Source organism: Triturus cristatus, chromosome 1_2, assembly GCF_964204655.1.
Source record: "Triturus cristatus chromosome 1_2, aTriCri1.1, whole genome shotgun sequence".
Lineage (NCBI taxonomy): Eukaryota > Metazoa > Chordata > Amphibia > Caudata > Salamandridae > Triturus > Triturus cristatus.
In genome coordinates this window covers 104,210,664-104,224,306 of record NC_140580.1, presented here as the reverse complement: position 1 = coordinate 104,224,306, position 13,643 = coordinate 104,210,664, and the positions used below count along the sequence as shown (strand labels likewise).

Sequence of the window (13,643 nt, the reverse complement as noted above, 5' to 3'; positions counted from 1 at the left end):
GCTTGAGAAATCTATTGTTTTTCATATAAACTTAAAAGGGACTAACATCCTGCCTCCTCTCTTTCCTGGCCTCTTATTGGTTGTTCCTGTGTGTGCCACTTACCTTTCCTCCATTTCTATTGGCTATAGCATATTTTCTTGCATTTACCAAGGCCTGTTCCTTGTCTGCCTCTGTTATGAGTTACTGGTAACATTTGCTTTGGTGGAACTATATTTTCATAAAGTTTTGCCTTTTTCTATTGCAGCATATTTATATAACAATTTATCACCCGGATAGATTGAGTGATTTGCACAGAATCACAGGTGCTAGATTTGGGGGTCTCTAGTTGGCACAGGTAGGTACTTGTGACAAATAGGGACCCTTGCCACTAGTCAGGGTAAGGGGGTACACTCCTAAAATAACCCCTGCTCACCCCCTCGGTAGCTTGGCACGAGCAGACAGGCTTATCTCAGAGGCAGTGTGTAAAGCATTTGTGAACACATACAGTAATCAAGTGACAACACTACAGATGGACACCACACAAGTTTTATATCAAAAATAAGTATTCTTTATATAAATTTAACACGAGACCTTAAACAACAAAAATCCACAATACTGTTACTTTAAAATGGTAGAATTGGCTTAGTTCTCTTTAGATCTTAAATGCGACACTTTGAGTCAATGTACCTTAAGATGCGACACGCAGGGCAACGAAAGTGTTGCAACGATGGTGATGCGTGGATTCCATACTGCGCTTCCGGGGCGATGCGGCGAGCAACGCCTTGATGCGAGGAAATTTTGGTGCAAAGAAATAAAGATGTCATCTTCCTCTTGATGCAGCCCGCCTCTCTGATGTTGCGAGAAGTCTCGACTTGATGCGTCAGCTGCAGCGGCGACACCCTTGTTCCGTGATGCGACGACAGCGGCTTTGGCGGCGACCCTCTTCTCCGACGATGCCTCCGCTCGATGCGACAGCTGCAGCGGTGACACCCTTGTTCAGTGATGTGACGACAGCGGCTCCGACGGCGGCACGCTTCTCCGTGGATGCGAGGCGCTTCTGTGGTGCAATGCAACAGCTACAGCGGTGACACCCTTGTTCCGGGATGCAGCGGCTGCGACGGCGACACGCTCTTCTTCATTGCGAGACGCTTCTCATGATGCAGTGCAATGCGACAGCTACAGCAGCGATATCCCGTATGAAACAGCAGTGGCTGCGACGGCGACACGCTTCTTTGGTGTTGCGTGAGCTTCTCGTGATGCGGTGCAATGCGACAGCTACAGCGGCGACACATCTTGTTCAGTGATGCGACGGCAGCGGCTGCGACGGCGACACACTTCTTCATCTTGAGTCGTGCTTCCAGCTCCTTGCGACATGCAGTCCCTCAGAAGGCACAAATACAGCTACAGGAACTTCCAAAGAACTCTTGGGGAGATGGGGGTTGAAGTGTGTTGTCCCTGAGACTTCAGCAGGAGGCAAGATCTTTTCCAAGCCCTTGGAGATCCTTCACAAGTTGAATGAAAATGCACACAAAGTCCTTTCTCCTTTCTTTGGCAGTCAGGCAATCACTGCAGGCCAATCCACCAAGCAGCACTTCAGCTTAGGGATAGTCTCTCCTCAGTTTCTTCTGGTTCCACTCCTCAGCAAAGGTTTCTTCTTGTTCCCAAAGTGATCTAAAGTCCTTGGGTTTGGGTCCCAATATTTATACCAAGTTTCTCGTTGTTCTCTGAAGGCAGAGAGGCCTTTGCCTAGTCCAAACGAGTTCTGGTCAGTGCTGGAGCACTTTGTTTACATGACTCCTTCTTTCCTTTCAGAGAGCAGGGCAGAGACATCAGACGCACCACAGGAGGTGGAGCCAGCATTGTGGAGGGAAGGCACAGCCCTATTCAGGTCCCAGGTGCAACTCCTCCCTCCCATCTAGATGCAGATCTCTCTATTCACCACTGGGCTGACTCACCCTGTCTCCTGGAATCGCCCAGCCCTGTCACTCAAACTCCAGACAAGGAATACACAGCCTAGCAGAGGCAGGTTTGAATGGTTAGACAAGAAAATACCTACTTTCTAAAAGTGGTATTTTCAAACAGAATGTTAAAACCAACTTCACTGAAAGATGTATTTTATCATTCTGAGTTCAGGCATACTAAATTTGGATTTCTACCATGTTCCCTGAGTCAGTTAGGATTATAAGATGTAATAATCAAACTGCCCATTCTGGCCTATGGAGAACAGGTAGCCTTGCAATAGTGAACAACGAAAATGGCTGGAATTCACTATTAGAACATGCCACACACACCATGGCATGTCCTACCTTATACTTACAATGCACCCTGCCCTGGGGCCTACCATAGGGATGTCTGATATGAAAAAAAGGGAAGGTTTAGGGACTGGCAAGTGGGTGCACTTGCCCAGTCAGCATGACAGAACCAGACTGCACGCAGGCTCTGCAATGGCAGGCCTTAGACACACTTTTACACGCTGCTTCTGTGGGTGGCACAACCAGTGCTGCAAGCCCACCAGCAGTATTTGGATTACCAGCCCTGGGCACTCCTGGTGCACTGTACTAGGGTCTGACAGGTAAACCAAACCAACCAATCTTGGAATCACTAATTCATACATAAATTTACAATAGGGAGCACTTGCACTGTGGCACTGGACAGCAGTGGCGCAGTGCGCAAAGCATTTAACACCAGAAAAAACACACATGAGGCAACAGCAAAAATGGAAGGGAGACACACGTCAAGGTGCCAGGTCTAACACGTGTCCCCTCCAGCTGAAATGTGGGTAGAACCAGCCTACCTCCTGGGAGTTCTCATCACTAAGGCGGAAAAATCTGGACAGACCACCAGCGTTGGCATGTTCTGTACCCGGGCAGTGTTCCACCGTGAAATCCATCCTCTGTAGGGAAATGGACCACCTCAACAGCTTTGGATTCTCACCCCTCATCTGCATCAACCATCTGAGGGGCCTGTGGTCTGTCTGAACCCGGAAGTTAGTCCCAAACAGGTATGGTCTCAGCTTCTTCAGTGCCCAGACCACAGCAAATGCCTCATGCTCAATAGCACTCCACCTCTGTTTCCGTGGAAGTAACCTCCTACTGATGAAGGCTACGGGTTGATCTAGGCCCTCCTCATTCATCTGTGCCAGAACAGCCCCCACACCATGCTCTGAAGCGTCTGTTTGTACTATGAACTCTCTGGAGAAGTTGGGTGCCAAGAGCACGGGCGCCGTGCACATAGCAGTTTTTAGGGCCTCAAAAGCTTTCTGACAGGTGTCAGTTCAAATCACTCTCTTAGGCTGCTTCCTGGAAGTCAGCGCGGTCAAGGGTGCAACAATGTTGCCATACCCCTTGACAAACCTCCTGTAGTAACCCGTGAGTCCTAAAAAGGCTCTCACCTCTGTCTGGGTTTTGGGCGGCTCCCAAGCCAGGATGGTTTAAATCTTGGGCTGTAGGGGCGCCACCTGGCCGCTCCCAACCTGGTGTCCCAAGTACACCACGGAACCCTGCCCGATCTGGCACTTACTCGCCTTGATCGTGAGGCCTGCCCTCCGCAGCGCCATCAACACTTCCCAGAGGTGGAGCAGATGTTCTTCCCAACTGGCACCGAACACTGCGATGTCATCCAGGTAGGCGGCACTGAACTCATCCAGTCCAGCCAACACCTGGTTGACCAACCTCTGAAAGGTGGTAGGGGCATTCTTCATCCCAAAGGGCATCACCCGGAACTGGTAGTGCCCATCTGGTGTGGAGAATGCTGACTTCTCTCTTGCCCCATCAGTCAAGGCGATCTGCCAGTACCCAGATGTTAGGTCAAACGTGCTGAGGTACCGTGCAGCCCCTAGCCAATCTATGAGCTAATCAGCTCTGGGGATGGGGTGCGCGTCAGTCCTGGTGACTGAATTGAGCCCCGCGGTAGTCCACACAGAACCGGCGTTCTGGTGTGGCACCCGGTGCGGCAGACTTTGAGACCAAGACCACTGGGCTGGCCCAAGGACTGTTAGAGGATTCAATCACCCCTAACGCAAGCATCTTGGAGACCTCCTCCTTGATGCAAGCTCTCACCCTTTCAGTCACCCTGTAGGTTTTGTGCCTCACAGGTGTACTATCCCCTGTGTCCACATAATGGACACACCAATCAGTGACACCGGGAATCAGGCAGCACAGATCAGAAAACTGTCCCAGCAACTGGCGGCAGTCATTCTGTTGCTCAGGGGCCAGGGTGGAAGAGAGGTTGATACCATCCACTGACCCATCTTGCTCTGTCGCCGACAGGAGGTCTGGAAGATGCTCGGTCTCCTCCTCCATTCCACCATCTGTCGCTAAGAGCATGCCCACTTGGAACCTCTCCAAGTGGGGCTTCAGGCGGTTGACATGCAGGACCCTCAAGTGGTTCCTGGGAGACCGCAAGTCCACCAATTAGGTAACCTGACTTTTGTGCTCCACAACCTCAAATGGTCCGGTCCACTTATCCTGGAGCGCGCAGGGCTCCACTGGGGCCATGACCCATACTTTTTGACCAGGCTGAAGCTCTACCAGTGTGGCATTCTGGTCGTACCACCACTTCATCTCCTCCTGGCTGGCTTCCAGATTCACCTCAGCGAGTTGCCTGAAACGCCTAGTTTGGTTCCTAAAGGCCAGCATGTAGCTATATACATCCTGGGGAGGTTTCCTGGGAGATTGCTCCCAGCCTTCTTTGACCAAACTTAGAGGTCTTCTCACTGGGTGTCCATAGAGAAGCTCAAAGGGGCTGAACCCTAGAGATATCTGTGGCACCTCACGGTAAGCAAAGAGTAGGCATGGTAAGAGGACATCCCACTTACGCCTCATGGGTTCCTCAAGACCCATAATGATGCCCTTCAGGGTTCGGTTGAAACTTTCAAGAAGGTTTCTGTTGGGGAGGCTGGGAACCTTTCCCTTGGTTCCCTTGGGGATTACCTTGGGGCCTTCTCTGGAACTCCCTCTGTTTACCCTTGTCCCCCACTCTTCTGCTGGGGACCCTGCCCACACTTGGCTGAATCTCCCACGTGACCCTTGTGGACCCTGGTACTAACCCAGGGGTCCGCCTCTTCAGCAAGCTTCCTAGGATTAGTCAGCCTACTATCAATCAGGTGCTGGCGTAGCTCTGGAAAACAATTACTGCACAAGTGCTCCTATGCAATCAAATCAAGGAGCCCCTGAAAATCAGCAACTTTGCTATCCAACCATCCAATGCTCTGCAGAAAAAAGTGACATATTCCACCCAGGTGCTGTTCTCTATCTTCTTGCAACCCCATAACCTCTGTCTGTACAATTCAGGAGTTAAACCATACCTGGACATTTCATGTGGGGATATGAATTATAGACTTCAGAAGGCAAGTCTAACAGTGTGTCCCACCCCTCACTAAGGAACCGTCCCCACAACCCCGCTCCCCAATCTGTCTCAGGGACCCGCTGGGAAGACATGGCTACCTCATAGGCCTTGAACCACTGCCCAATATCATCATTCTTAAAAAAGTCTTTCACCACATCTTTGGGAATATACACTCTAGATTCAACAGGCAATGACGGTGTGCTGCCACCAGAGGGAGCAATCTCTAAGCTCCTGGCTTTCAATTCCAACTCCCTCAAACTTTTCTCATGATTCAACTGCATTTTCTTTTCCTCTATGGCCAATTTCATATTTTCTAACTCCAGTTGTCCACCCAACTTGAGCTTGGCCAGCTCCATCTCATGCCTCCTGCATCTTTCTCTGTCCTCCAGCTCCTCTGGAGACAGACTCTTGGCAGAAACACTGCTACCTGCGGGGGAAGGTGCTCCCCTTCGTCCTGGACCCACTGGCCCATCCAGCTGCCTATCTGCATTCTCATCCCCTTCCTCATTCTCAGGGGTATTCCTAGCTTCGACCCAGGCCCTTAGCACCCTGTAGAACTCTTCCTTCCTGGAGAGCCCAATAATGGAAACGTTGAATTTCTTGCAGAAGTACTTCAGCTGCTTTACTTTGTAGCATTCCAGTTTCTCCTCTTCCCATTCCAATTCAACAGATGCTATGGACGCTGTTTCCTCCATGATGGTTAAGCTTTGCAAAAATCGAAAATCCCAAAAAGAAATCTACCATAAGTATTTGGTTGTGTTTTGTTCTGCACTCACTAGTAGTGTTCACCAATCACTGTACATGAGTCACAAATGCAAGTACAGAATCCTCACCGCTGACCACCAATGTTAGATTTGGAGGTCTCTAGTTGGCACAGGTAGGTACTTATGACAAATAGGGACCCTTGCCACTAGTCAGGGTAAGGGGGTACACTCCTAAAACAACCCCTGCTCACCCCCTCGGTAGCTTGGCATGAGCAGACAGGCTTATCTCAGAGGCAGTTTGTAAAGCATTTGTGAACACATACATAACAACACTACACATGGACACCACACAAGTTTTATATAAAAAAAGTATTCTTTATATATATTTAACACAAGACCATAAACGACAATGTGAGTCAATGTACCTTAAGATGCGACACGCAGGGCAACGAAAGTGTTGCAACGATGGTGATGCGTGGATTCCTTACTGCGCTTCCGGAGCGATGCGGCGAGCAACGCCGTGATGCGTGGAAATTTTGGCGCAAAGAAATAAAGATGTCGTCTTCCTCTTGATGCGGCACGCTTCTCCGATGTTGCGAGAAGTCTCGACTCGATGCGTCAGCTGCAGCGGCGGCACCCTTGTTCCGTGATGCGACGACAGCGGCGACCCTCTTCTCCGACGATGCGAGATGCTTCTGCTCGATGCGACAGCTGCAGCGGCGACACCCTAGTTCGGTGATGCGAAGACAGTGGCTCCGACGGCGGCACGCTTCTCCGTGGATGCGAGGTGCTTCTGCGGTGCAATGCGACAGCTATAGCGGCGACACCCTTGTTCCGGGATGCAACGGCAGCGGCTGCGCGGGCAACACGCTTCTTCTTCGTTGCGAGACACTTCTCGTGATGCAGTGCAATGCGACAGCTACAGCGGCGACACTCTTGTTCAGTGATGCGAGGCAGCGGCTGCGACAGCGACACGCTTCTTCTTCTTGAGTCGCGCTTCCAGGTCTTTGCGACACGCAGTCCCTCAGAAGGCCCAAATACAGCTACAGGCACTTCCAAAGAACTCTTGGGCAGCTAGGGGTTGAAGTGTGTCGTCCCTGAGACTTCAGAAGGAGGCAAGCTCTTTTCCAAGCCCTTGGAGATCCTGCACAAGTTGAATGAAAATGCACACAAAGTCCTTTCTCCTTTCTTTGGCAGTCAGGCAACCACTGCAGGCCAATCCCCCAAGCAGCACTTCAGCTTAGGGATAGTCTCTCCTCAGTTTCTTCTGGTTCCACTCCTCAGCAAAGGTTTCTTCTTGTTCCCAAAGTGATCTAAAGTCCTTGGGTTTGGGTCTCAATATTTATACCACGTTTCTCTTTGTTCACTGAAGGCAGAGAAGCCTTTGCCTAGTCCAAACCAGTTCTGGTTAGTTCTGGAGCACTTTGTTTACATGACTCCTTATTTCCTTTCAGGGAGCAGGGCAGAGACATCAGACGCACCACAGGAGGTGGAGCGAGCATTGTGGAGGGAAGGCACAGCCCTATTCAGGTCCCAGGTGCAACTCCTCCCTCCCATCTAGATGCAGATCTCTCTATTCACCACTGGGCTGACTCACCCTGTCTCCTGGAATCCCCCAGCCCTGTCACTCACACTACAGGCAAGGAATACACAGACTAGCATAGGCAGGTTTGAATGGTTAGACAAGAAAATACCTACTTTCTAAAAGTGGTATTTTCAAACACAGAATGTTAAAACCAACTTCACTAAAAGATGTATTTTATCATTCTGAGTTCAGGCATACTAAATTTGGATTTCTACCATGTTTCCTGAGTCAGTTAGGATTATAAGATGTAATAATCAAACTGCCCATTCTGGCCTATGGAGAACAGTGAAAAAAAAGTGAAAAACGAAAATGGCTGGAATTCACTATTAGAACATGCCACACACACCAGGGCATGTCCTACCGTATACTTACAATGCACCCTGCCCTGGGGCCTACCATAGGGGTGTCTGATATGAAGAAAAGGGAAGGTTCAGGGACTGGCAAGTGGGTGCACTTGCCAAGTCAGCATGACAGTACCAGACTGCATGCAGGCTCTGCAATGGCAGGCCTTAGACACACTTTTACAGGCTGCTTCTGTGGGTGGCACAACCAGTGCTGCAAGCCCACCAGCAGTGTTTGGATTACCAGCCCTGGGCACTCCTGGTGCACTGTACTAGGGTCTGACAGGTAAACCAAACCAACCAATCATGGAATCACTAATTCATACACACATTTTCAATAGGGAGCACTTGCACTGTGGCACTGGACAGCAGTGGCACAGTGCCCAAAGCATTTAACACCAGAAAAATCACACATGAGGCAACAGCAAAAATGGAAGGGAGACCCACGCCAAGGTGCCAGGTCTAATACAGGATGTTGCGCGGTGCTGCCGAGACTCGGACGGGATCCCCAGCCATCTATTCAGCATCTCTGGTCACTGCGCCACATCCTCTACACTCCCGTGTTATCTGTCAGGGAGCTCTCTCCTTCTCCCGGACCATGATTGATGAAAACAGCTTTTTATTCATTACATAGGCGAAACCGATGCATTACCAATGCTTGTTGTATTTGTCTATACAGTGTGCTATGATTGAGAATTAAACTCTACTTCACCTTGATGTTGCCAAAGTAGTCTGGTTCCTGGCTCAGCTTTCAGCCCTTGACACACCTGAAGTGGTGGAATTCTCTTGTTTCATGTTTGGGGGACTTCAAAGTGCAAGCTTGGGACAGTGGCAGTCTCTTCGAAACTTAGAGCACAAGCTCGTTCATCGCTGAATATATGATCATCAGTGGTGCTGGGATAATTCTCAGAGTGGAAGTGCTGGCATCAGTGTTACATGAATGAGGACATAGTGATTGTTAAAATCCAACCGTCAGACAAAGAATAAATGTAACAAATGAGCCACGCTGATTCACCAGGAGAGTGGTTATGGTGTAGTATGTAGACGGTGGTGCTCTTCAGAGCACCTTTTTGCAAACATATTACTGAAGAGGGTGTGATAGCACACTGTCATTTACAGGCAGCACATTTTCCAATGAAATCACCACTAAATTAGTACAGCCATGCAGTTGTACTATATAGCGCACACAAGTTAATATGTGGAATTTGGGATTCAGCCAATATTAAGCATTTGCACTTCACCAAGTAAAGTTTCATGATTTATTTTGATCTTATTAATCACACTTCAGAATCACAAAAAATGTGCTTCATTTGTGCTTTCCTAATTGCAGACATATTTTGAAGTATTTGTGCAGTTCTTTTACAGACTTTTAAATGATGTTGTGTTTTAAAAATTGACATCCTATTGCCTATCCTTTCACACTGCCTGTACCACATCAAGACCGTCACATAGTTCTGTTTATAAACGCCACTCAATTTTCAGAGAAAGAAAAGTAAAGACCAATCTCTTTGGTAAAAGAATAAACACCCATTTGACAATACACGTAAGTTGACCTATGACCCTGATCTTTGAATGTACAGGAAATGAGTCAAGATAAAAAGGCATCTTTGTGGCTCATTCAGCATGATAATTTTGGAGGTGCTGCAGCACCTCTCCACCCCCCAGCTCATGTGAGATCATTGGCATATACCCAGCCTCCTGTGTCCAAGGGAAAAGTATAGGAGAGGTGCTGTCTTTCATTTCACAGAAGCAGAGCTTTGAGGGATGCTGACTGAGATTACAGACAGTACAGCTTGTTGTTTTTTACAGTTTTGTATCCTGGGAGCTTGTCCCAAGGCATTGGAGTGCTTCACATGAGCATCAGAGTAGATTATGCAAAGATAGATTCTTTTTTTTGTTTTGTTTTCTAAGGCACGAGGAGATTAAGTGACTTGTCCAAATTCACAGGATGTTGAGCCGACACCGGGACCCGATGCCGGTTCCCGTGATATGAGGTAGGCAGCTCTGGCCAGTAGGCCACCACTCCTGCTCGCAAGGAAGTACCTGGTTCAGCTTCAAAGAAAATTCGAATCTACAGGACCACAGGTCAGTGAATGTCTGGAGAAATGCAATTGAAGACTTTGTGCAGTCAAATTTCATTGCTTGCTTTACCGGCGTTGTGTAATATCTGGTATCTGTTCCACGGAGAGTCACAAACCCTTGTCTTAGTCTCGATTCTAGATTCGAGGCACTACAACGAACACAGGGGCATATTATCAAGCATGGAGTTAAAATGATCGCCGCGGCGATAATGGGCTTGATAATATGCACTTGAGAATTCCAATAGAAGCCCATATTGTCACCAAAACATGGGCTTCTATGGGAATTCTCAAGGGCATATTATCAAGCCCATTATCGCCGCTTTCGTGGCAGTTTTCTGCCGCTAATGTGGCGATAATTGTAACTCTGTTTCTTGATAATATGCCCCCAATTTCCTCAGGCACCGGAACTGGCCAATAGCATTCACTAGATGGACCTTTTAAGTAGGAACGGGCTATTGCTTCATTCCCCTTACACAATACTTGGGCATTTCACTAGCTTGACCTGTCACTGCTTCAGGGATACGCACCTAGCACCCAGCAAGAGCTGGCCGCCGAGCCGGCCAGTTAGGCGACCTACGTATTTAAGAGTGTTTAACATCATTTTTAGTATAGACTCACAAGTTACGATTTCGGTGTCACCATCATACAATGTCCGACAAATCAATATCTGTAAAGTTTTTGTTTTGGTGGACCCAACTCTGGTGCTTTCCATCAATTAAAATGGTTTACCATTTTGTATTGACTTTCGATATCCTACCATCATCAATCTACCATTTACTTGTAATGTTTTTTAATGCTTTTTTACTCTATCCACCTGTCAGCAGTGCTAGGCTTTATATTCTCATGTGCTATAAAGTGTTACAGTAAGTTTTCAGCACACATGCCCAGCATTTAAGCAAGACCAATGGTGCATGCTAAAGAGGCACTTAATGAATACATAACACTGACTCCCCACAACAAAGGTACTAATTACCACTCATTCTGGCACATGCATCAAGCATAATTGCACAGGCAAAAAAAGCGAAAATGCAAAATAGGCCATTAGTGACCGCAAAACAAAACTTTCCAATGCATCAACCGAAATACTGAAACGACAAGAGAATCGCAAAAAAAAGCTCTTGCAAATTTAGCGATTAGCAAAATAGCGAAACCATAATAGCGAAACATACAACTGCTCCCGCAAATAGTGATTAGCAAATAAAGAATCGCAAAGCCATGCATCAATAATCGCAATTAGCGATTTCCATGAATTTTGCTATTTTGTAAGAGCAGAATAAGGGGAATCACAACCAGGAGGTAAAGTTAAAAAAAATAAAAAATGTTTTTTTAACAGGTGCAAACTATTAGAAACCCTTTAAAAATGCCTCCGGAGACCCTGTAAGCCTTTCACAATGGCAGCCCTCTACATGCTGGCAAGGAGGATGAGGATCAATGCAGCAGCTCAGCGCAGGAGGAGACTACAGGAGAGGGTATTCTGAGTGCGCATAACATTGCTGGGCCAAAATGAAGACGAAATATATGATAAGTACCGGCTGAACCGTGCTATGATAATGCGCCTCATAGCAGTGTTTTGGAACCCCTGCTGCATCAATGTGCAGGTCGTGTGCAATGCAAAGCATATAATAACGGACATCGTGGCACAATTTCCGGGGAGCACACATGACTCGTATATATTCCACCACAGTGGTATCCAAAGGCATCTGTTCGGGGGGGAATTTGGAGAAGGACACCTACTTGGTACATACATATATCTAGTTGCTACATCATGAAAACAAATGTTACAACATCACTGTGGCTAACCCTTTGCCTTCCACCCTGTAGGTGACAGCGCATATGCCTTGCGCGAATATCTCCTGACACCATACCTCAACCCTCTCCACACCACAGGAACAGAGGTACAACGCGGCACACATAAGCACAAGGAATGTGGTAGAACGGACATTCGGCATACTCAAAAGTCGTTTTCGCATCCTTCCTAAAACTGGTGGTGCATTGCAATATAGCCCCGAGACCTGCTGCAGGATTGTGGCTGTATGTCCCATGCTGCACAACATTGCCACCAGAAGGGGCATTCCCATTGATATGGACTACAGTGACTCGGATGGTGATGAGCAACCACCCGCACAACACCAACAGGTGCATGTGGCAAACACTGCATAGGGTCAGAGGAGACGTGCACACATCACACAACATCATTTTTGAGGTAGGTAAGAATGAGCCATTACAAACAAATGCTGAACGTAAATGTTTATTAACATGAGCACATGCCAAACTGGAGGAGTGCATTTTGAAAATTTGGAAGGTGATTGCATTGGTCTGTAAAGTCAAAATTAAATAGTACTCAGCACTGGAGCGCAATCACCAAGTAGAATTGACCATGGTTACCCCACCATGGCCAAAAAGGAGTATATGCCTGGCTAGCGCCTCTTGCCACGTACCCCCAGCCTCCTGTCGCCTGCCTCTGCAACATCACCCTGACGTGATCCCGTGGATGTTGAGCTGCGCGAACTGCACCTCCTGTTAGTCGTCACTGGCACCGATGGGCTACTCAGGCTAGAGGCCTCCTCACTCCCCTCCTCGCCTCCCAAGTTGATGGCACTCACAGTCCCGGACTGGATGTGTTCCACAGCAGTGGTCAGTTGTCCTAAGGACTTGGCAACATCCCCGCAGAAATGGCCTAGATCAATCTGCATTGACAAGGAGCGCCGTGCCAATAGCGCGGCAGTGTTACAGAGCTTGTTTATTGCCCTTGTATTTGCTGACATGCGGATCAGGCTCTGGTGATGCCTTCTCCGCTTATTGTGTTGTCCTGCCAGCACTGCACGGGTGAGCTCATGTAGGCTCAAGTTTGTCTCCCGATTTCCCTCAGCAACCACAGATGTTAGTTCGCGCACATTGCCTGCCATTCTGCTTATGTTTTTGGCCAGCTTTGTGATCTGCATATTGATTGTGCCCAAATGTCTCCCCTGCAGGTGCTGCACATGTAGCATCTGAGGCTCCACGCCGCCATATACATTTGGAACCTGCTCTTCATGTGCCGCAATACTGACCTGCGCCGTCATCCTGTTTGCACCTGTGCCTGTGTTGGAGTTGGTGGAGGGACACGTGGCTGGCTGGAGGATGTAGTGGGTGCTGGAGTCTGATCGGATTCCATTACTAGCAGGAAGGGTACAAGTGCCCTGCGTTTTGGTGGTGGGGGTGGTGTGTTTTCTGGGACCACAGGAGTCTCTGCATCCGTCTCTGCAGGTGTTTCTGAGATGGCGAGCTGGTCATTATCGTCGGAGTCTGCCTCCGCTGCATCTGTGATGTGAAACAGTGCAGTGTTAGTCTTGTATGATCCTAATTCTGTTTATCATTTGGCATACTTATATCAAAATAAATCACTTATTTAAACACACTGGCTGGCATGCGGTATTGGTATGTTTAATTAACCATTTTAGCTTTTGAATGACCACTTGTCTGACATGACTACAACTCCCATGATGCATTTTGTGTATGAGGTGAAACGTGGCATGGGGTTTTACCTGTACACTGTGATTTGCCTGGGGGAATGTGCACGATTATACAGTACGCAGAGGATTAGCGCTTGCATGCATCTTACCTTGT

General features: G+C 48.1%; 1 long non-coding RNA gene across 1 annotated transcript in view; it reads left to right on the top strand.

The window, feature by feature from the left end:
- LOC146866902 (uncharacterized) overlaps positions 1–10,041 on the top strand; it is a 40,924-nt gene extending 30,883 nt beyond the window's left edge. The window contains exon 3 of the long non-coding RNA XR_014965991.1: positions 9,868–10,041. This is a non-coding gene — a long non-coding RNA (uncharacterized LOC146866902). The remainder of the gene's footprint in view (positions 1–9,867) is intronic.
- The last annotated feature ends 3,602 nt before the right edge of the window (positions 10,042–13,643 follow it).